This window comes from Prinia subflava, chromosome 14 (genome assembly GCF_021018805.1).
Source record: "Prinia subflava isolate CZ2003 ecotype Zambia chromosome 14, Cam_Psub_1.2, whole genome shotgun sequence".
In the NCBI taxonomy this organism is placed as follows: domain Eukaryota; kingdom Metazoa; phylum Chordata; class Aves; order Passeriformes; family Cisticolidae; genus Prinia; species Prinia subflava.
Genome location: NC_086260.1, coordinates 17,665,567 through 17,689,827, shown reverse-complemented (window position 1 = coordinate 17,689,827; position 24,261 = coordinate 17,665,567). Strand labels below are relative to the sequence as shown.

Genomic DNA, 24,261 nt, shown 5'->3' with positions numbered 1-24,261 from the left:
TGGGTGTTTAAAGAAAGGAAAATGGGTTTTTTCCTGTCTGCCAATTAATTTATTGTGATTAGCACCCAATCTTCAGGGCATCACCACCACCTGTGGGCCTCTCCTTCCTCTGCTTCCCACCACAGCTGTCTGGTCACCTGTTGAGCTGTTAACTCGGGGCACTGTCCCCACCTGGAGATGACATTTGTTGACATTTGTCTGGAACAGGCTGAGGATATACTTGGGAGGAGATGTGGAGGTGTAAATGAGCAGCCAAGCTGGGATTTCAAGGGAAAGAGTCAAGTAATCAATTCTTACAAACAGCTCAGCCCGTGGTGGGGCTGCACTGGTTAGGAGCTGATGAATACCTTCCTCTTCCTTGCTTTGGTTTGAATGGACAGGCTGTGCTGCTGTGCACGAGCTCGAAGCATCTCGGATTTGAGGGGAAGGTTCAGTTGTCCTTGGGGACCAGGGCTGGCCCTGGTTGTGGCTGGGAGAGGAAGAGGGGACCCACACAAGTGGTTTCTGCTGCTCAAAGTGACCATTGCCCCTCTGGTACCTGCAGCACCCTGCTGCTCGTGGTGCCTGGTGAGGGCTCGAGGAAGGCTCTTCACAGCTCTGCCTCACACCCCTGAGGTTGGGCTGAGTCACCCCCCAGGCAGGTCCTGACAGAAAATCCCTGTGGCCCAGGAGGTCCCGGGAGCAGCAGCTGGGCAGCGCCACCAGACAAGGCAGGATTTCTGCTTGCCACCAGAGGATTTCAGCTTGCCACCACACTGCTGATCCTGGCCTGCCTGGGGGCAAACAGGGCATTCAGACAGCTCGTAGACTTAAGAAGGGAAAAGAGTGAGCAGAAAGCAGGAGAAAAGAATGAGAATGGGAATGGAAGGAGGAAAAAGTCATTTTGGCCTGGTGGGCTCTACAGCTGCCTACACCAAAGTCTCTTCCCATCATCCCTGTGACACAGAAGAGGCTTCAGTGCTCACCAGGAAACTGATGGAAGGTGGAAATGCAGAAAGCAGAGGATGTTAAGCTTTGTTAAACACTGCTGAGCAGTGGCCAGCACAAGCAATTTCTGCTTCAGAAGAGGGTGCCCAGTGTTGGGAGAGCAGTGCTGAGCCTCAGGCTGTGCTGTGGGGGCATTCTGGAGAGCAGAGGGGCTGGGTTTGTGGCAGAACCAAGAATCTGGGCAGGATACACACCACAGGCATTTTAGAGGGCTGTGGCCATCACCAGGAGGCAGCTGATGTTGCATCTGGTCAAAGAATGGGCCAAAATGAAACTGTGGTTCTCTGAAGTGGCCGTGTCCCCTATGGAATGGCTGAAGGGAAGGCCAGCCTGCACTTCCCAAAAAATGTTATGTTGTGGTGTCATTAGCAGGCTAGGCAGCAAGCTAAGGATTAGTCCTTTGAAGTTCCCAGCCCTCTCCCACTCTGCTGTTTTGTGCTTGGGGCTGTTTGAGGCCAAACAGTGTCTCTGTGTTTGCAAGGAGCTGTCATGCTGTCAGAAGCTAGTTAGAACTGACAGATAATGCTTGATTTTACATTATAACCCATTTTCTCCCCCCCACACCAACTGTACGTGTCTCTTCATGCCCAGGCTGTGTCATTTCCGTTTGTTTCCAGTTCTTACATCTCTCTCTGGCTGGGCTCTCCTCCTCCCTGCCTGCAGAGCACCCGTGAGGTCTGTGAGGTTTGGGCTGTGCCTGGAGCTGTGCAGACCTGCAGTGCTGTGATTCCAGGTGGGCACAGGGGCTGGGATGGCACAGGCTGGGTTGGGTGGCACTGGGCCAAGCAGGAGGCAAAGCCAACAGCTTGCACTGCTCCCACAGTAGGTGTGGTATCACTAACAGCAAAGGTCTAGGAACAAATGAGTAATCTCCCTTTCAGCCCCAGTAATTTTGTCTTTCATAATAATAATAATAATAATTAAAAAACCTAAAATCCCTTTGTGCTCCATTGCTGCACCCTGAAGGCCTCTAAATTTACTGAACTAGATAATGTTAAAGGTCTCTTCCAACCCAAACCACTCTAGGATCCCATGTAGCCCTACCATCAGTGTGGCCCCAGCTGAATCTAGCCCCCCTCTGTGCTCACAAGTGTTGTGCACCAGACAGCAGGGATGTCCTGAGGTGCCATCAGGCACAGGAAGCCCAAGGGGGAGATTGAGGCTCAGTTCAAATCCCCTGAGCCCCAATCAAGAGCTTTTAAGTTTCTGACCACTCTATCTCACCTGATCTGGAAAAGCAGCAAAGCAACTTGTCCAGTGTTAAACACACCAGGAGTTTTGCTTTGATTTGCATAGCTTGTGACCACCAGCTGCATTCATTTTAAGGTGTCCCAATTTTAAGAAGATAAAAATAAAATTTATTCCATTTAAATAATTTGGCAATTCATTTAAGTCTTCCAGGAGTAAAGGCCAAGCTGTACAACTTGTGTTAAAAGAACGAGCTGTAGAAATGCAAGGATTTTTTTCCTTCAGGGAAGAAAAACCCCACCATTTTCAGACTGCTACGACAAGTTTTTATGTATTTATCTTTTCCCTCCCCATTGATGTGTTGGAGTTAACTAATAAGCTGGTAAGGCTGATTATAATAGATCCAAAAATAAGACTCAGAGAGATTCCCCACAGCCTATATCCGACAGGTCTTGTCACTTGGATGCGTTTGTGAAAAGCTGGTTTGTCTCTCAGATGACAGATGCTTTGATGAGCTAATCATCTCATTTCCGTGAACTGCACATCTGTAAAAACAAAAGGGGATGAGACTCCAGCAAGTGACTCAGCCCTGCTCTTGTTTGCCCTGTTCCACTGCTGCTGGTGGAGGGGAGCTGCCGTGCCCCGCGCCAGCTGACAGGTGATGTGACACGGGCTGTTCTCAGCAGATCCTTCTCTCCGGGGCTCTGCTCACCACAAAGCCCACAGCAGGTTTTTACCCACACCCTGGTGGTCTCTGACAGCCCGGGAGCCACCAGCCTTGGCTCAGCCAGCCTCCCATCTGGTGAAAGTGCTGCTGCAGCTTAGGAGGCAGGTGGGAAGGGCAGAGCTGAGGAGGCGACAGCAGCACGGAGCTTCCCGGGGGTGGCACAGGCTCCTCTCCATTTCCTGCCCCAGTGGCCACTTCAGCCCCACTGCTGGGTCTCCACAAAGGCCACAAGCAGCAGCAGGGTCCTCCTTGTGCTCAATATGTGTAGAGCAAGTGCTGGCCAGGGGTCAAGACCCTGCCACAACTTTTCTGCCAGGGCCATCAATTTTTACAGCAGCTCTCTCATCCTTGTTAGCTTGGGCAGAAACTGGATGCTCAACAGGTGGTTTCCTGCCTTTGTTTTTGCCAAACCAGCATTTCCCACTATTTTTTCAGTGTTTGTTCTCAGCAGCCAGTGAGGTACAAAGATGAACAACCTCTCTGAGGCTTTCTATACATTTTCTGTGCTTTTTCTTTGGGTGTGGCACCTTTAAACCGAAGCATGAGGGTTCTGAGTTCCCGTGGACTGCAGAGGAACTAGGGGCAGTTCAGTGGCTCAGTCCTGGTGCTGAAAGTCCTCATCCATCCTGTGCATCAAACCCTGCAGCCCATGTATTTGCTCTGGAGAAGGGTCCAAACAAAGAAATTTAGTGTGTGGTAACTAATTTACATTTGCTGTCCACCTTTAGTTAATTTAGATGGAATTTTCTGTATGTACCTTGCCAGTCATGTTTTCCTGGTTTTCCTCTTTAATTCTGTGGTCCTAGGTTTCACTCCCTTGTTTCAGTGTTTTCTGAATTAATTTTATAGCAAAATAAATTGTAACTGTGTCAATCCACCAGTATGATTATCTGAATCAGGAAGTTTGTATTTTCTTTAGGTTTTTTTGTGCAATAGAGCTGTGATGAAGGAGGAGCAGATAAAGATCCTTGAGAGAGGATTATGCCCAGCTACTGAGGCTGCAGATCCTCAGAAGTTTGTTTCCTTTTTTCAGTTCAAACATGAATTTATGAGAAGGACACACTGTATGTCCCCCACCTCCGCCTGTCCAGAGCCAATTATTTCAAAGCAAGAAGGTCTTTTCGCTCTGAAGTGGAAGTTTAAAAGGAAATTATCAGGTACTTTCTAAACCAGTTTTGCATCTTTGTTGCTGTTTTATCTGTAGTAATTCGAAATGCTGGGGGTGGAACTCTTTTTGATGGAAAGCCAGCAGAAAAGTAAAGCCCAGCTTTAACCCTTGGGCTCCTCTTGTCATAGGTCTGTACCTCAGGATCGTGTTCTGTGGACTGAAAAACTTCCTTGCACTTCTCTGGCAGATGTGAGGGGAATTCAGGCTGTGTGTGTCTTTGCCTGACAGTGGGCACAGAGCTCTGGGGGTGTTTTTGCAGGGCCAGGGTGGTGTGAAGGGAGCTGGCAGAGCTGATGGGGTGCAGCACGTGGGTCTGTGGCTGTTCTCTCCCTGCTCTGTCTTTGCTGGGGCTCTGGGCTGTGTTTTCCTTTGGTAGGGGTTGCAGAGGAGCAAGAGGAGCTCGTGCTGTCCTTACTGAGGTGTTTCCAGGCTGAAAATTCAGCAGCTACGCATCAGCCAAGTTTGAGGTACTGGAACAGGATTATCCCAATCCACAAAAATGAGTTGCATGGTGAGCAACCAGCCTTGGGGAGTCTCCTACCTCCATGTTCATGGATCAGCCCTGGAACATCACTCAGTGATGGCTTTTTCTAAGCAAGTGGTTCCTGTTCTTTTTGGTTTTCTTTTTTCTTTTTCTTTGTTTTTTTTTTTCCTTTTTCTTCTTTTGTCTTAGTTAAATGTATCAACATCAGAGCATGGAAGCTATACCATGGGCTAATGCTGCTCCCAAGCAAGAGTTAAAGCATGACCATGCCCTCTTTTCCATTTCCTTGCCAACAGCTTCAGAGCTCAGCATCTATCAAAAGAGATGCTGGAGCCAAAAGCTAACAAAGGTGGAAATGATCTCTGCAGGGCAGGCTGCTGTTTCCTGTGATCTGGTCTCAGGCCAAGCAGACACAGCTCCAGCTCCAGCCCCTGCTTGTGCTGGAGATGTTTGCAAAGAGCTGCCACGCTACCCAAGGCTGGAGCAGCCCAGGGAATGGTCTGTGCAACATGGGAACAAAACAAAACCAGGAAAGAGCAGATGTCCCGCCTAGGAGTGTGGGCTTGGACTGAACATGCATGAAAGGATGTTATGGTTGTGGGTTGTAAGGTCACCTGTCCCTTGGGAACCAGCTTTAGCTTACAGAGGAGAATGGTAGGGAGATAAAAGTCTGGAGGAACAAGAGTTTGGTGGAGCTACATCTGAGCTGCTGAAATGGAGGGAAAGGCAGCTGCTTCTGATCCCTGGGGCATGTGATGGGAGAATGGCAGCCCCTGCAACCCCATTTAAGGGCAGTGGACACTACTGGGGGTTAGAAATTCCAGCTCTGTGCAGGTATATATGAAGGGCAGGTATTTAAGTCACCCTTGTCATTGCATCTGCAAAGGGTTTGGCATTGACAGAATTTTACTTATGGCTCTTGCCTCAATGCAGTTAGGATCTCCTTGACTTTGAAAAGCGCTTTGAGATCTTAAGATGGATTGGTCTTTCTAAAAAGACAAAACATTGCTGTATTCACCTTCCTTTTCAAACTTTTTATTATAATTGCCCTCTGTGAGCACCAAATTCATATGAAAAAAAAGTATAAAGCATTAAAAAGTCATTGCTGTCTGTCTCTTTTCCCCCACAGATTGCTGAAGTTTCTCAATTTTGTGCTCAGTTTCCATCACTTGGGAGACACATACATCAAGCCAATAGGATCCATAAATATTCTTAATCCCATTTTGCTGGCAATTTTTTCCTTGCTTTAATCTAATGCAAATGGGATCCCAATTCATATGAGAAGCCACTCTTCTGCCTGGCTGCCTTGGCAGCAATGCCCCCCCAGATGAATCACACTTATTTCATGTTTACATGATCTCTAGACTTTGAAACCCTTCAAAGGCACCCCATAACACACCCTCAGTTTCTACCAGTTTGCAGGCACTGGAGGAAATACTGGAGGCTGTTCAGAACAACAGCCTCGAGGCAGGGATCAGGGTGTGCTGGAGACTCATCTGGCAGTGCCAGAAAAAGGGAAATGCTGCGTTTCAGGAGGGTTTCTGCAGCTCTCCCCAGCACAGTGGGCATGGGGCTGGCAGCAAGGGGGATCAGCCAGAACAGAGCTGCAGCCCCAGCCCTGAGAGGGGCTGGTGCCTCCTCAAAGGTGTGCTCAGGGTACAGAATGTGTCACCCTCGTTCAGCTCCCCAACGTCACCCAGATCTGGAGCTGGGGATTTGCTTCTGGGACCACTGCCATGCCTCGGGGTGCCTGACGAGAGGATTATTTTTGTTCCTTGCAGAAGATGCTGTTTTCCAAACGGACCATAAAAAGAAAAATGTGCTCGTAGGTGTTGAAAGAGCAAATGGTTTTGCATTTGACTGCACTGTGCTTTTTCTGGTTTCTCTGCTCCTTGGAAGGAAATGGGGGCTTTTGTCAGGATTTTACATTCTGGGTCCTTGTGGACTGGCTTTGTGCACATAACTGCAGTGAGGACTGTGATTTTGAGGGGAAGGCAATTGAAGCAGTGTACATTGATTCACAAAACAGACCTTCCCAGGCACCCTGTGCTCCCTCAGCCAAGCTTTGCCTTTTATATTTTTCTGGGTCTTTTTGGGTTTGGTATGGAGGCATTCATGCTCTCACAGGGTTTCTAGAGCTCCTTTAGGGCATCAGCCATGCCTGGTTTGAAGCTCATTTCCTCTGTTCTCAGGGAGATGCTGGTGACCCCCTCTGCAGTATTCTGGGGCAGCCTGACATGCTATGTCCTGTAAATCCTGTTGTCCTGTGTTGAAATGCCTTTGCTGTACAAAAATTTATATCCCCAAGGGTGATATTTGGCAATACATAGAAGACAGGAGAACTGGAGGAGGCTGTGGAAGCAATGGCCACCTAAAGCATTAGGTACTGCTCACAGCAGACCCTCTTGGCTCCAAACCCCTTCTAGCCAGTTTTGGGTTTATTCTTAGAAAGGATTTTAGAATTTGATACCTAAATAATCGCTGTGATAAGTTTTGTGCTTTCCGCAGCACTTATGAGTTGTGCAGGAAAAGGAAAAGCCTAGAATCCATTTTATTATTTTTAATGAAAAGCCTCAATATTCTCAGGATAGAGAGTCAATCTTCCAGCCACTTCTGAAAGTGGTGGTAGCTTGCTGATTTTCTGGAAGTGACATTTGGTGTCTCCCAGAGGGCTCAGACACACAGTGATACCCTCCTGCCCATGGTGCTCTCATTCCCTGCTCTTTCTCTGCTCTCTGCTACCAGAGACCCTCCTGGACCCACCCATGCCTGCCCTGGAGCTTGCTTCTGGTGCATGTTTTTTCCATGCCTCTGGCTTTTAGCTTGGGTTTCTCCAAGTCCTTCCCACAAAGTCCTTGGCAGCTTCTTATACACTGATTTTGGAGGATTGTGGCCCTGTTTTTCTGCACTGTAATGTTTGGATCCATCTGGAGATCTGTTGGTTAGCAGCTCCCTATGGCTGGCCTGCTGTCCTACACCAGCAGGCTTCTCCTCAGCCACCAAATGTGCTGGTGTGTCATGAAATCCTTCCCCTGACTCATCCCTCTGATCCTTCAAAGTGCCCACTCCAAAAGCAGCTGTAGGCTGGGATGAGGCACAGCTGATGCCCTCAGCCAGGCCTCTCTGAAGCTTCTGGAAAGGAGACACTGGGGACTGGGACATGAGCTTGTGTCTTGTCTGGATTGCTGAGGAGAAGCCCTGGATTTTCTGAACCCAAGAGGATTTTACCTTCTCGTGCTGGGAGAGTGTCTGGGGAAAGGCTGAGTCTGGTGGTCAGACACAATTCTCTGCTGCTGGTGTTTTGGATATGGTGATATCTCCCCTTTCGTTCAGTGCTTTCAAAAAGCTCCTTTTTGGAAGGTCAACAAAATCAGTTTTTCATGTGTATTTTTCACTCAGTGGAGGAGAAGGAGCCGGTGTGGCTGCAGCTGGGGATGTCTCTCCCATCACAGGCTGGATCCTCACCACGTACTGTGGAGGCCGAGCTGGCACTCAGTGAATGGCCAGAAGGAAATCAACAACATCCTCTGCCACTGGACATGCAGGGTTATCAGATATTCCCTGCTATTAAAACCCCACAGAAATGGAAACAGCAGCTTCAGAGAATTTTTTCTCTCCATCATTTCATTTCCCAAGCATCTGAGCTCTGGTTGCAGGGTCTGTCTCTGCAGCAACCTTCCTGGGGGGGTGGATATTGTCTCTTTCTCCTGTGACTTCTTTGTGGCACTGTTGATCTCCTGACTTAAATTTTTTGGTGCAATTAAGGAAAGCAGTATCATCAAACTGTCTGTGCAGGAAAGTGATGATCAGTGACAGCCTGAATGTGTCACATCAGCAACTTCCTACGAGGTATTCGCTACCTCCACAGAAGCTATTTGCAGATAGTTTTAGTTACCCTCTGACTTGCCCAAAGGGGAAGGAGTTGCTCAAAAATTAAAGAGGTCAGGGGGGCCTGCAGAAATTGCCTCTTATTTCTGTGTGGTCCTTGGAAGTCTTGCTTCCCCAGCCTGTAAAAAGGAGGATGTTCTTGCCTGGTGGAGGTGGGAGGTGTGTTGAGATGTGCAGCACGAGTGTGGCACAGGGAAAGGTAAAGAGGCCCAGTGCTCTGCAGTGAGCCCAAACCACACAGGGCAGAGACTGAGCAGAGCTGCCACTCCTGGAGAGGGCAGGACACAGCTGAGGTGCTCCTTGCTCCAAAATAAAGGGGAATGCACCAAGCAGGCAGCCCTCACTAGGAAACAACACAGGGCCTGCAGAGAGGCACGTGTCAGGTGGGAGACATGAGTGACAAAGGAGCCTTGCAGAGAAATGTTATTATTGGTGCTTGTGTTTGTGTGTCTGTTTATTAGCCTTCAAACACTGTATTTGGTTGGGTTTTTTTCATTTTATATACTTTTTGAGCCCAGCTTCAAAGTGACCTCCTGAGGTAATGGATCAGATAATTCCTGGCAGGGAACGACTTTTGAGTAAAAGCTGGAGCCACACAATGAGGCCTTGAAATATAAAGCCATCACTTCATTTCCCCCAGGTACCTTTGTGCCTGGAATACATCCTCCTTACACTCCTTTGTTTGAACTCCAGAATGGGTGACAGAGTTATTAATTAAAACTGTGGCATGCACAAGGTTTGGAAAGGGAACAAGAAATGCAAAAAGCAGTGATTTCCTCCTCCTCCTCTCCCTCCCCTGCAACTTATTCTATTCTTGGATTTCCATGTGATATCTTGTCCTGCAAATAAAAAACCCAACCCACCTCCCCCATCCAGACTTACTTTGAGGAGGTTCTTGGGAACACCTTTTGCTTTGAACTGAATCATTGCTTTATTTCCTAGGTATAGGAAAGGCACCAGCAGAGACCCACCCACCTTTTCCTTGGTCAGGGGTATTGGCACTCTGCAAATGTAACACAGAAATCCATGTAGGCAGTAAATCCCTGGGCTGGGGCTAGGAGGGAAGTTCACAGAAACATCTTTTCCTTTGGATCACAGCCTTTTTTGAGTCAATGGTGGCCACTTATGTTGCCTCCATCTAGGTCAGGCTCCTGAAGTGGAAAGATGCTGAGAAAGTTACAGGTAAAATCAAGGATCCACTCTGGTTATCTCCTCTAGACAACAGCTCAGGGCCCATTATCCAGTCTGGCATTCTCCAGTGCTCTGCATCCCACAGAAAACCTTTTTTTGTAACCTTCTTGCTGCTGCTCCCTGTTGCTAAAGAAAACTGCTCTCCTTTACTGGCCTGAGTGCTGCAAGGAAAAGTTCATTGTCAGTAGGGATGTCATTTTAAAAAATTAATGCATTAAAAATGTTTCCTTCCTCTACAATAATGATAATTTTTTTAGCTTCCTGCAGTGGAACATTTTCTTAATTGAATTCCTAGTACATTGAATATCTCTAAAAAGCATGAACGGCAATTTCATCTTGCTGGCTGCATTCTCCTAAGGGACACTCTCTGGGGACTGTTCATGACACAAAGACCCTTTTATCCCTCTCAGGCCAAGGTTTTAACAGCAGCCTTTGCTCCCCGGTCAGCATCAGCCCTTGTCCTCGGTGTGGTGGGTCCTTTGGTGGAGGTGAGCTCCTGTGTCTGTCCCAGGGTACAGCCACAGCTCTGCAAGAGCTACATCACCACTGGGCTGCCCCTCCAGCAGGTTCAGCAAATCCTCTCCTGCTCATAGGAGCACAAATCCTGCCAAGGGCTTGCTTGCACCAGATGATTTTTGCACCCTTGCCTTGCCTGACACTGGCAGGACTCCTGATGGGGGGCCTGCTCCACCAAGCTCTCCATCCCAAAGTGCATCCAGAGACGTCTCCGATTCTTTTAGGTTCTTAGGAGCTTTGCAGAGTTAGTAAAAGTGCCTTTGGTGGTGTTACAGTTGCCTTGTCTCATTGGAAATAAGATGAATGGAAAGGGAGAGGGGGAAGCAAAGGGAGGGTGGGAATGTGCAGAGCTCCCCCAGAGATCATGTGCCATGCTGGGTCATTCCCTCTGGCAGAGGTTTTTTTGCATGATTACTTTGTAGTTGTACATTGTACCTGTCATTTTGTGGCTATGGATTAAACATTTTCATTTGAAAAGTTATTCCTTAGGTCTGGCAGAAAGATGACAAACTTGATGGACAGGGGGAAACCAGGAGAAGTACCGGGAATTAATCTCTTCGCAGGAGGTCTGAATTCTTCCCTCTCCTCTGAAGGTCAGTGTCTGTCCCAAGCTCAGCTGCACCTCAGATCGAGCAGAACATCTCTCCCTTGGTGTCCAGCTTCATTATGGCTTCATTATCTCTTCCCTCCCAGGACAATTGTGCTGCCCTGGGCTGCTCACGAGGGAAGGGAGCCCCACAAGAAACCTCCTGGGCATGGGAGAGTCCTGCTGGAAGCTGTTTGTGTGCAGTGGGAAGATGCCTGCCTCAGAATCACTCTGCAATCTTCTGCTGTGCTCCACTGTAAGGGTGGCAGCAGGCAGATCAAGCCTGCTGGGTGACAGAGAACAGTTTTTTACCCCTAAAAAATGGTTGAGTGCATCTGTTGAGAAATAAAGCACTGATTATCTGCATTTCACACCAGGTCTGTGGGCAAGAGCACCTTGAACTGCCAGGGCTCAACACATCTGCCAATAGAATAAATTGTACCGGGGACTGACTGGGCCATTTCACTCTTCAGTGGTGATTTTGCAGAAAATGCACTGTACTGAAGATGGTTTTCCATTTGGAATAGCACAGGAATGCTCTCCTAAAACACTGAACATGCCTGGTATTTTTAACTTAAAATGGCTGCTCAAAATACAAAGAAGAGTGTAGGTAATTAAGCCCCCGATCACTTAAAATTAGAGCATGTGGCTCAGAGAACACAGCCCAAATCAGTGAGACCACAGCAGCTGGCTAAAGGCATTTCTAAAACCAGCTGTTATGGAGTGGAAGAAAGGTCTAGAGACCTTTCAGCTCCCATCTACAGAACAAAACTGTTCGCTTTTGTGGTAATTTTAATATTTTTCTAGTGACTTTGATTTGCTATGTAGAAGAAACAAGAGATAACAAACACCAAATCATTTCCAGCTTCAGTGTTGTATTTTCCAACTGCCCCCCTTTTCCCTGGTCACATGTGTGAAGTGCAGGACACATTTTACTCAATGCCAGAGCAGACCAAAACCTCTCAGTGTGTTTTATATTGGTTCAGTTAGTTACTTAAAAATGTACAGAGAGATGGTGACTGCAGCTCAGCCAGGTCCCTCTGACAGTGGTCTGTAGGAAAAGCTAAGCAACCTGTTATGGGTGTCAGAGGAATAAATCTCTTATCTCAAAGGGCTGATCCATAAAGGACTGATGATTCTAGCCCTGCTCTCAGACAGGTCATTTTTGCTATAAAATGTAAAGGTTTTATCAGCATCAGAACATCCCATGGACTCACTGAGCCTACAGGAAGACTCAGGTTATCAGCCCAAGCTTTTCACATTAAAGGGAAAGCCCAAAAAGAGTCTCAGTGTTACAGGCTGGGGTTCTGCATTAAAAAATAAATTAAAAAAAAAAAATTTAAAAGTCTACAGCTGAGAATTTTCAGAGAGTAATCAAACCCCCCTGACATGACTCTTAACTCCAGTTCTCTGGCTCAGACCCTAAACAGTTGAGGTCAAATTATTAATAGAGAAGGTGTGTGACAGATTCCAGATTTTCAAGTCAGGCTGCCTCCTGACATTTTCTGTCTGTAAAAATAAGTAGCCTTTCTCTACTTCTAACAAAAATCTCTTCCCTGGCTCTCCTTGACGGTTTCCTCTCCTGTTTCCACCTCCAGAGATGTCTGAACAGTATAATTTCCTTTTATTTTTAGCCATCTTTCATAATTGAAAGTATCTCTGTGTCAAATAGAAAACGTTCCCATGAATTCCTCAGAAGGCACTTAGAGCAAGCAATTTATGAGAATGAAATATTTAATGGGGCTTTATACCTGTGAACTGAGTGACACCAACACATCTCAGCAACAAAGTTTTCATGGCATCAGGATGGATGGGCATGAGGCTTTCATCTCCCCAGCTTCTCTGGTGCTTCTCCTTTGGGGTCAGCCCTGGACCCAGCCTGAGGGGCTGTCAGGCAGTGGCAGCTGAGCTTTGGGAAGCAGTGGCTGCTCCTGCCCCCAGAGCCTCCAGCTCTTCCTACTGAGGACCCAAAACTGCTGCCTGAGGCAAAGCTGATGTTTCTCACTTATCACAGCACACAGGGTGACTGCAACGCTCCCCAGAGATCCAGCCACATTCACAGGCAGTTATTCATCTCATTGATGAATATTGATTCTGCTAAGAATCCCTTGGAATCAGATCCAGAGTCCCACCAGCTCCTTTTGTGCCCTTGCAAAGTAGCCAGAGCAGATGCCTCTGAAAAAACACGACACAGGAGCCATTCAGGTCTCCTGCAGGAGAGAGCTCCTCCTCCACACACAAGTTTGCACTCAGGATCTTTCTGAGGCATCATTTTTGCCTTTGTATTTAATGATCTCTGAAGGATTTTTCATCTCTGGATTATCTTACCTTTTCTCAGGCCTATTCTGTGCTCCCATTTTGATGCTCTGGGAGACACCTCCTGCTCCTGCTCATCCCCAGCAGCTCAGCTGGATTTTGCCTTGACCTGAGGAGCAGCAGCAAGAGCAGTTCAAAGAAAGTGGAGGAGCAGAAACAGCCCCTCCATGGCCCACAGTGAGGCAGGAGTTGATTCAGTTTAATGTAGCTGCTAAAATCGACCCTGAGGATCCAAGGTTTTAATTGCATGTGCTTCACAAATCAAGCTCTCTCTAATCAAACCCTTTTGCTGTGACTCACCCTAGCCCAGAGCCAACTGCTGTGGAGATGAAGGAGACAAAGCTCAGCTCTCTCTGCCCTTTCTCCCTTCCTGACCAGCCAATAACAGCTCTTCTCTATGTGCCCCCTTCTAGGTTACCTCCCCTCATCCCTCACGTGTCACTGCTCTGTCCCCTGCCACCTTCCAGGTGGCTCATGCATCTCACCCTGGTGGAAAAGGTGCAAGGAACCCTGTCTTGTCCTTAAAATTAAGGAGGCCCCTAAGGAGTACATGGCCATCAGCCTTGGGGGGGCCTCCTGTGCTGCCTGTGCCAGCCCCTCGTGGTTTTCTGTTGCTAAAGCAGTGGAGGAGAGTTTTCAGCACGCTGTGTCTGTTTGGGAGCCATAACACCACTGGAATTTATGAATCACAACGAATCACGTTGCCAGGTACAGGGAGGATTATCCGTGTGTGATCTAATGTCTTTAATCACCTTAGGTGGGTTCTGAGCACGCTGCATGACAAGTAGCAGAACTGACCTTTTAAGGTGAAAACACAAAAAGGTGTTTCTCTCACAGGTCTTTCCTTTCCTGGCTTGTTTAGAGCATCCCTGTGAGCAGCAGGACCTCCTGGCCTGGCAGGAGCAGGAGGGAGTGCTGTCCCACTTCAGAGGAAATTCCCACTGGGATTTCTGCAGTGATTTCAACATCAGGTAAGGAACTGAGTCTGAATTTTGCATGGGGCTCTTGTTGCAAAGTGCCATAGACATTCAGAAGCCAACACGGTCTCCCAAGAAGCCTGGAAAGGTTCTGCCATTCCAGAGGAGACATCTCTGGGATGATCCTGACTGTGACTGTAACCCAGCCCCACAGTGTGTGGGGGGGTGAGCTGTGTGGGCTCAGAGCTGCCAAGTCCCCACCATTTGAGCATCCTTGTCTCGGTTTAGAAAGACATGTGTCTGTCAGGGAAAGATGGAACTCCACTTGAAATGGAAAATATAAACCCCCTCCCTCCAAATTATTATAATTTTGAAATTAGGGGCTTTCAGGCTAAAATATGGGAATAGGAATAACAGTTCTTTACTAGGAATATTAAAAATACATATGTAGTAATTAAAAAAAAAACAAGCAAGCAAACAGACATAAGTCCTAGAAAACCCTGACAGAGTCAGGAACACAACCTGACACCCTGTTGGGCAGGGTGTTGGAAGCAGTCTGAATAAATCCTCCTGGAGTGACAGATGTGGTTCTGTGGAGTAGAGATGATAATGTAGAAAAAAAGGTCCAGGATTGGTGAGATGGGTCCAGTCTTCCTCTGGGAATCCAGTGCAAACAGGCTGCCTGGTGTTCCTACATCCCAGTTTTTATCTGGGTAGGGAATGGTTGGCTCCTCCCCCTGGGTGGAGCATCTCTCAATGGGATGGTGTAATGTGTCAGTCACTGGTGGGCCTTAATGGCCCATTAACAGAAGATATCCCCCGGAGGGTGGACGAGGTTGATGAAAGAGATAAGAAACTCTGCCCCACCTGGTTTTAACAGCTGGTCTATTACCAGAAAGCATCTGCCCTCCTCCCCCCTGGAGTTACAAGAAACAAAGAAAAGCATCTCCCCAACTGCTTTCAACAGATGAAACAGAATACACTTTATTTTTTGTTACATAACCCAAGACAATCCTTCACTCACTCCTACCCCACACCCCAAGGGAAACATTTTCCCCTGTGAAGAGCTGCCTCTGTCAAGAAAATATGAATTATGAAGATAAGGAAATGCGCCTTGCCTGTCTGGGGCTGTCCTGTCCTGCTGCCCCCCAGCAGCACAGCAGCTGAGGTGAGTGCCACCAGCACGACATTCTCATCAGCCTCGTGTGCTGAGCTTAGCTTACCCAACACAGATACATCTGCTGTGTGAGCACAATCGCATTTATTGCTGAGATAAATTTAAAATAATTGCCTGGGTAACATCCACCCTTCCAGGGGTGTTTGTGGATGAGCAGGGCTTTTCTGGGTAGCCCCACGCTCTGCCCAGGCACTGGCAGCAACTTTTCCAGACAGCCAAAGCACAACTGCTGCTCTCCAATGCTTCCCCGCGGCCCTTGGAGTGGTTTCAAGTGAAAAGCAAAACGGCGACATTTTAAATGTTGCCTCCCACGCTGTGTCTCTCTTCAGCCTCCATTGCCACTCGCTGTGGGTTCAGAAGGCTCTGGTGGATCAGTCTACCCCCGGAAAACTGTGGGTTTGCTAAAATAGAAGCATTTCTGCAGAAGGCAGTGATTTGGACGAATGTTTTGCCAGCACACATCTCAGGGACGTGCAATTTGTTTCAGCATTCTGTGTTTTTATTTTATTTTAGATTTAGTTGTCTTGTAGGCAATACTACCGAAACAGAATATTTTAATGTTTGTAAATAATTTTGGTGGGAGGGGTGGGGGGGAAACTGTTATTTTCAAATACATTTTGCAATGCCAAGATTCCCTACCCGGCAGTAGTCTCATTTTGCTCTCATCTCATGGTATCAGCTCTGGTTACATAGAAGTTAATGCCACTGGGAAAGGACCTGAATGTCTTTCCCACTTAGATGCTTGACTTTCAGGATGGTGAATTATTTAAAATGCTTTCTATGGCCTTAGTCTGTCCCAGGTCACAATCTCATATTTTGTTAATGTCGGTCTCATAATCGATTGTTCCTTTTCTGGTAGCAGCTGGCATCTCCTGTCAAGGACCAAGGGGCAGCTGACACCTTCCTGGGTGGTGATGGAGGCTGCTGTGATGCACCAGCTCAGCCGAGGCTGGGGGTGTCCATGACCTTCACAGCCCAGGGAGGGTTGGAAGAGAGCAAGGCCAACAGCTGAGCAGAGAATCACACCAGCCAAGTGAAGCAGACCCTGGGGTTGGTGGATCCTAGAGAGAAAGCATGGGACATAACAGAAAAAGCCTTTTCAAGACAATGGGAAACATTTGAATTTCAAATGCCTCGGTAAATGCTGTTTTCTGGCACCTGGGAAACCTGCCCAGTAGTTATAGCAGGAAAAAATAGTAAGGAATAGTGTGTCCAGTGGAAATTCCTGCAGCTCTTGGCTCAGCAGAGCAGAATTACTGGAGACTGGAGCCTGCTCAGGACACTGGAGCTAACGCCTCCACCCTTGCAGGAAGTGGGATCTGGGGTGACCACAAGTGGTGAGCTTGGGATGTCATTAAAATGCAATTCCTGCAGCAGCACAGAGCCCAGAACGCCCTGCTGAGCAGTTTCATCATGCTGCAGACTTTAGAGGGAAGGTGCCACCTACTAAATCACCCAAACCACTTCCTGCAGCACCTGTTTTTAACTCTCATCTGCTGTCCCAGTGGTGGCCATACCCTCGTGCAAAGTGCTGGATCTGCAGCACACGTTGCCACTGGGGGGATGCAGGAGGAGGAACACAGGAGTAACTCCTGTACCCTCACTGTGGGCAGAACCAGAGCATGGCCCTGTTCCATACAGGAATGCAGCACTTCTCCAGCACCTGGCCAAGCCTCATGGATGACCATTGCTCCTGGACATGGGCTGGAAGGCAGCAGAGACATCTCTTGGGCTGGCTGGAGCCTTCAGTGGGGGAGGAGGACTGTGACACCCCCTGCTCACTCCTCAGCTTTCTCTTTCTCAAGGGCTTCAGGAAGCTGCAGAGGTTCTGAGATTTTTCTTTTCCCCTTTTTTGAAAGTGTGGCTAAAAATAAAGGGAGTGTTGAAAGCAAGCCCAGCCCAGAGAGCAGAGTGTGTAGGTGTGATGCAAACCAACACCTGGGGCTGTGAAGCATCCTGGGGGAGCTGGCACCCATCTGGCAGAAATGTTCTCTCTTTCTCCTCACTCTTCCTTTGGCACCTTGTCAAAGAGCACACAAGAGGCTGAACTTTAAGTACTCTTGTTTGAAAATGACCTAGACATGTTGTTCTGCTTATGAGGAGAAGAGAGCAAGGAGAGGACAACAGTTTTTATTTGTAAAACTATCTGGGACCCCCGAGCTACTGCTGTGCTCTCTGGTTTTATTTCCTGGCTGAAGGTTTCAGGAGGTGGATGGTAGAAAACAGTGAAGGCAAGACTGCTTTGAGGTGGTGGACAAGGATATTTCTGAGGTTTTGCCCCTGGCAGGTATAAATAGACCAACAGACAAAATGAGTTCTTGGACAGGGTCCAATGGAAAGGAGATCCTTCAAGTGTCATAAAACCAGGGAACTTCAGCTCAGAACCTGTAAGGAGGGCTGCTGTGTCTCCTGAATTGCAGGTTTTCCATGTCTGCACAACATGGGCATGCCAGCCCCACAGAGCCCCCTCACTCACAGCAAGGCTGTGGGCAGGGCTGGGGTGTGACGGGGAGTCTCCCCTGAAAATGGGGGATTTACAGGGACTTTGTACAGTGAGAGAAGTCATAAAACATGTGCATGATGCTCCCCCAGACCCCCAGAGGAGGCACATCTGCATCCTGCCAGAGTGGAGGGGATGTGTCAATGCTTAAACAGCCTGAGGACTGCAGCTGCCAGGGATGAAGGGCTACGGTGGACAAACATGGACTTGGTGTCATCTCCAATGGGATGGAGATTGGCGTTTGGTACAAGGGGAATGTGCCCCCATTGGGTTCAGTAAATTGCTTGGTAATACTGTGATCTTGGGGCAGCTCTGATCCTCCCTTTGAACAGCCAGGAGAGGCTGTGTGCAGCCACAGGGATGGGGGAATTACCCTGGGACACAAAAAGGGCCCAGATTTGGTGGGTAAAGGTGGCACAGGTGGGACATTGCATGTACAGGATGAGTGTGGTGAGCTGCATTGGTCTGCAACAGCCTACACAGGGGCACCTTTTGGGCAAAGCATGCCAGCAGCAGCCTGACAGGCAGTAATTCCCCTCTCCTCCCTGCCTTCCTCATCCCCAACACCTTTGGCAGGACTGCAAAATGGTAGGAAAGTATCCTCCAAGCAAGCTGAGTCAGAGAGCCATGAAGGTGGAAGGAGGGCTGAGATTCCAGGGACATCTTCTGAGGGAAGGGTTTCCAGGGCCAGCCCAGCTGGTGATGTCTGTGGTCACCAGCCAGAGAAAAGGCCCTGGGTGCTGCCAGACCCTGCATTAACCTGCCCTGCCCTCATGCATGCCCTTGCTGGTGTAAAGCAGGTCTGAAGCAGTTTGTTCCCCACCAGCCTTCCCTGCTCATGGGGAGCCAGAGGAGGAGCTGCTCTCCCAGAGGGGCCCTGCAAATCCTGGGATGAATGCCTGGACCCAGAGCCCTTTCCCAGGGGGATCGGGGTGGATTGGATAATTAATCACAGCTTGTCTGGGGGAGGATGAGGAAGTCTGAATAAAGGTGTTAACGGCTCTTAAAGGCTTTCCTGGTCCGCAGAGGGTGCTGCCTCAAACAGATTATCTGGAAATATTATTAGCTGAAGTGGGAAAGGGTTTTTTTTCCTCCACTAGGCTCTTTGCAGCAACCCTAAATCTGCTTGAGCTGAGGAGACAGGTTTTATTGTGCAGGGGGAGGTGGGGGAGAGGTGTTGGCTGTCAGTGGGTCAGCAATTAATTGGTTTATTCCTTTCTCACGGTTATTTTCTAACCAAAGCCCCGGCGCCCACTTTGTCCCAGCTCAGGAAACAAGAGCCACAGGGATTTGCTCTGGGGGGACCCCAGGCCACGAGATTGGCTTTGCAGGGGCTGCTGGGAGGTCCCTGATGCTGCCAAGCCTGTTATCTGCTCTTAGGAGGAGGATGTGATTAGTGTTTGTGCCGTGGGATGTCAGCTGAGGGATGAGAACTGTGTGCCAAGGGGAGGAGCTGCCACGGGCGTGTGGTGAGCGAAAGCAGAGACCTGTCCCTTGTGCTCCAGAGGAAACTTCCCTTCCAGTGTGTCTGTGGCCCTTAGCTCAGACAAATGCTCTTGTTCAGCCCTGTGCTGCCTTCTCTCCTGGCAGAAGTGACCCTCAGAGAGGGTGGGCTCTGCTCCATCTGCTGCTGCCATCTGGGAAATAATTTCTGATTAATCCAGCTTTTTTGAAACAACATTTCTGTTTACCTGTGGCTTTGTTACAGTTCTAGGGCCTGTCCAGGTCAGAAACAGAGGGTGCCATCAAGGCAGAGACCTCGTGCCCTCCCAGCTCAGCCCAGCCTTTGCCACCAGCTCTGCTGCAGTGGTGCTGGGGTTGTGCAGGCTCAGCTCTGCCCAGCGGTGGGGCTGGCTGTGAGCACAGGAATTGCTCTGATGGTGCACTTTGAGCTGAGAAATCACCTTTCAGACCACAGCAGGGAGAGAGGAAGAGCACAGTCTGAAGGATTTCAGTAGTTGTAGCTTGGCATCATTCCAGCTCAGAGAGAAAGCGGAAATTTTGAGTCCTAGAAAGGTGATGGAGTGGGGACTGTGGAACTGCTGGCGCAGGGCAGTCCCCACTCTGAGCCTTCCTGGCCTCCACAAGGCCTGGGCAAGTGGGAGAACCCCTCCATGGATAAATTTATCTGAAATCACATTGTCCACAGGGAATGTTCCCTGTTGCAGTGCTGCTGCTTCCCTTCCTATTTACTTAATAGGAATTAGGCACTCTGAGCAGAGCCCCAGGGGCTGCGTTCTTCATGGCTGCACTGATTTCCAGCAGCTAAGCTAGCCCCAGAGAAAGCCTAATGGAAGCAGCAGATTTCCAGGTCTCTTTTTTCCTTCACAGACTCCTGTCCCTTTCACACACAAAACACAGCGAGCCTGAATCAGATCCCCATTCTCCACGGGGATCAACCTGCCAGGACGACAGGAGAAACAGAGTGAGTGCCCAGCTCTCCAGAGCTCTACTGCAGAACCACAGGATTCACCAGAGCCCTTCAAGCCAGCCCATTCACTTTCTCTGGACTCTGGAAATGATGGCAGGTACGGAGAATCCATTACAAAGAACCAAACAAGCCCCAGTGCAGCACTGCTGGCTCTGTGAGCACTTCTCCAGCTGCTGGGAGGCTGCAGCAGCACTCCCTGAGCAGGCAGACACAGGTGGTGCTGGCATGTGTCTGGAAACAGCCCAACAGTGACAGGAGGCTGAAATTTCTGGTTGTTGGGGCCCTTCCCCTCTGCCATGGGACCTCTCCCCAGGCCCTGTGGTTTCCAAGCAGCCCAATGTCTGCCCCTGTCAGCCCCAGGGGCTTTGGGCTCAGGGATTTGAAGGCAGTGTTGGCAGAGCAGGGAGACAATCTGTTTCCTGAGTTTAAATTGCTTTTTCCTCCCAAATGGTCCTTCAGGATTCACAAAGCTGTTGAGAGCAGAGGGGGGTTTGGCAGGCCAGCCTGCAAGGCAGGGCTGGGATGGAGGGAAGGGAGCAGGCACTGCCTGGGTGGGCACTGGAGACAGCACATCAACCATGGGAAGGGAATGTTGGCCAGGGGCTCCAGGGAGAGCAGCACACCTTGAGTAGCTCCTGTGGGCTCATACTGAACCCAGGAGCTGTGCCCACCCCCAACACTGCAAGATTTTCATCCAAGGGCTCCTGGAGAGCCTGGAGCAGGCAGAAGCCAGGAGAGGGACAGGCTCTTCCATGTTGGACTGGTTACTATGCTAAGCTAACCCAAAAGCAAAGGGCTGCAATGCGAGCTCCGAACTGAGTCAAGCTCTTGCATGTTCAGGCATTCCTTTCCTCCTGGTAGGATGTTTCTGGTATCCCATTTCTCATGGAGGTGTGGTCAGGAGGGCGGCACACGGATCCTGACAGTGCTTGATGAGGCAGATTGATGCTCCAGGAGGAGTAACTGGACAAGGGCCTTGTCACAGGCATCTCCAGCCATGTTCCCCTTGTGCCCTCCATTTCCTTCAGCCTTTACCTCTGCAAAGCAAGTTGGATTGCAGCCACGGGGACTGAATGCATGGAGTGGTGATCCTGTGTGCCCACTGCAGTGCCAGATGTGCATAATGTCCGTGATGGAGAAGAGCCCAGCCACTTGTTCTTGCCTTGAAAACCTCCTGTTGCCAGGCAAGGACCAAGGCTCACACCCCAGCTTACATGTCATCAATAACCTCTCCTGCTGCTAAAATTGCTCTGTGTCTCTTAATCATAAAAGGCTTATTTTCCCACACTGGAAAATGAATTCAGCACCGTTGGCAAACCTGGGGGCTGGGAAGTTTTAATTACTGTTTGTACAGTGCTCTGGGGCTCTAGGGTGAATGGTGCTGGAGGCCTGGGAAGGGTTATATTATATAGTAGCAGTTACTTATCTTTTATTTTATATGTGAGTTCTGTGGTCTCATGAGCAGCTCCTTCCTGATGGCCCTGCAATGGGGCTTCCTAGCACAAGCAGTGCAAATCCCCCTCTCCTGTCACAGTTACTGCTGCTGAGCATCACTGCAGAGTGAAAGGGGGGCCTAGAAAGTCCAAAGCCCACCTACAGCCAAAATAAACTCAACCAGAGCGTGCCTGTAAATACCCACCTGCTGTGCAGGGAAGAAGGGCCCTAAAGCTCTCCTCTCACAAGGCTTTTCCCATTAAAACATCTCTTCCTCAGGCAATTCAGCCACATTCTGCATTACCCTTCCTGCCCCTTCCTTGTTCAGAACAACTCCTTCTTAATTATAATCCATCAAATTCCTCTCCCTTCTACCTGGAAAGAAAAAAAAAGGGGGGATTTGGGGACAAGGAACAAACATAAAGTCATAAGTCTATTTTCGTGGGAAAGGAAATCAATCCAGCACCCTGCTGGGAGCCCTGCTTTGCCTAAACCCTGGCAAAATGCAGCCTTAAGAAGTTAAGGCTCTTAGCAGGTGAGCACTACAAGAGCTCCTTTAAGCACAGCTCAGGTCTTTGTGGTCACCCGGGCACAACGGGGCAATTGTGGCTGCCCCCTCTGCTCGGGGGACAGGCTGCCCAGCAGCCCCTCACAGGCCAAAGTCAGCGCCTTGCAGAGGGATTTGGCAGAGGGACACGAGCGTTTTCCAGGCAAACTCCTGGGAAAAGGACACGTTAGTTATCAATTAGTGTGTGCCTCTGTGTGTTCAGCTGCAGGCAGGTGATGGTGTCTAGGCTTGTGATGCCACCCACATGAAAATCAGTGAGAGATGATGATCACTTTGACCTAACATTTTCTAGAGTTTTCCTTCCTCTCACACTAGTGTTTTGCTAACAAACTTGGTTTTCTGACAGAGACTTCCGAAATATTCCACTTATTGCTTCGAAGGACAAAACTAGAGTTAAACTTAAAGCTTGCCTAAGCTTAGCAAATGCAAAGCCCTCTCCCAAAGACATGCTTTCCCTCTCTAGCCATCTGCCACCTGGTGGTTCCTCCTGGATGGGGGCTCCTGGGATGGGGGGCTTGCTGCCTGTGCTGGGCACAGTGGGCAGGGCAGACAGCCCAGGGGAGGCCCCAGGGTCAGGGCAAAGCCCAGGAGTGGCAGCCCTGCAGTCACCCCACAGTGGGTGACATGCCAGCACTGCTTCTGGGACAGACAGAAGGCAGGAAGGAGTTTAGCTGAGCCTCTGTGCCCCTGATGCTGCTGCTCAGGAGGGTTTCATTTACTGCCAGGTCCTCCATGGCTTCTGCTGCTGTGGCTTTCCCAGGGCAGGTGGCTGTAGCTGTCATGGGTTACCAGGCCCTGTCACTGAAATCAGGCAAGGAGCACATTCACCAGTCCCTCCAGCAGCACCAGTGTGTCAGGCTGTGGTGGAGCCAGCCCTGCCCACACCAGGAAGGACAGAAAGGGACGAGGGTGACAATCCCCACCAGCTCACACCCCACCAGCACCTCTCCACTGCTGAGCAGGTGTCAGAGGGACGCATTGTGCAAAGTGTTTGCTCAGTTTGGAGTAACTCCTGTTCTCCCAGGATATTCTTCTCTTCAGCTCTTCAGTGGGGAAGGATTCAGTGGGAAGGCACAAAAGCAACCCTGGGGAAGAAGCACAGATTGTCTCCTGTCTCCCAGCCCAGCTATCCAAAGGCTGTCCATGGGTGTCCCTTTGGGTCAGCATCCTGGGCAGGGCAGCACCCCTGGGTGCTCAGCAGTCTCTAGGAGTGAAGTTCTGTTTGAACTGGCTGCCACTGATCCCAGCCTGTCTTCAGCTCACAGATGCTTTTAACCTTCAGGGGAGGGGTCAGCATGGCCAGAAACTGCTGAGGACACTGCAACAATTCAGCCCCATCCCTGCTCAGGGCATGGACTGTAAACACAGCAGGGAAACCAGGCCACATCCCAGCCCAGCCTGGCTGCCTGCCTCGAGCTCCCCAGCACCCAGAATCTGGAGCTCGCCTCTTTTTTCCATGACCTCTAAGCAGCAGTGGTGAATGTTTCAGTGATATTTCCTAAAAATAAAAATGCCAACAGAAAGAGCCATTTAATAATATGAGTCTGTGCATCTTTGGGCCCTGGGCAATCAACAAGCTGGGAGGAGAAATGTGGAAATAACCCAGGAGTGTGAAGGTAGAAGTCCCTAACAGCCCATGGACCTGCTCTCCCCAGTATCACCTGGGGCAGGAGGGCTGTTTGAGGACTGTTTTCCCCTTCTCCCCAGGCAAAGAGCCAGTTCTCTCCAAAAACAGTCCATGTGTCTCTTACTCTGCTTGACAGAAGAGTCTGTAGCTGGAAACAAAAAATAAAACCTGTGTGGCCCTGCTGAGATTCCTGTAGTGTGGCAGTGCAGGGACTGGTCACTGTTCCATCACTCACAGGGGCTGGTAATTTTCTGTTATGGCTTTCATTGGGAAAGGATACAGGCACCCAGTGTCAGACAAGGCTTTGCTAAGCAGGAATACATAAACCCAGCTCATAATAGCCTTCAATATCAGGAGTGGCTTTTGATTCAAAACTCAGGAGCTCTTGACAGCAACACAGGAGAAAAAGCAGAGAGCAAATAATTTGTGCAGCCTTTTGGGGAATTAATGGATGAGCCAGAGTGTAAAGATAACAAAATTAGCTCCTTCTGGCAGTTCAGGAAATATTAAACCCCAGCAATTCAGTTTTTGGGGAATGACCCTACTTGGCACTCTT

General features: G+C 49.3%; 1 long non-coding RNA gene across 1 annotated transcript in view; it reads left to right on the top strand.

Moving 5' to 3' along the window:
• The first annotated feature begins 13,885 nt into the window (after positions 1-13,885).
• LOC134558195 (uncharacterized) overlaps positions 13,886-24,261 on the top strand; it is a 36,237-nt gene continuing 25,861 nt past the window's right edge. The window contains exon 1 of the long non-coding RNA XR_010082306.1: positions 13,886-14,022. This is a non-coding gene — a long non-coding RNA (uncharacterized LOC134558195). The remainder of the gene's footprint in view (positions 14,023-24,261) is intronic.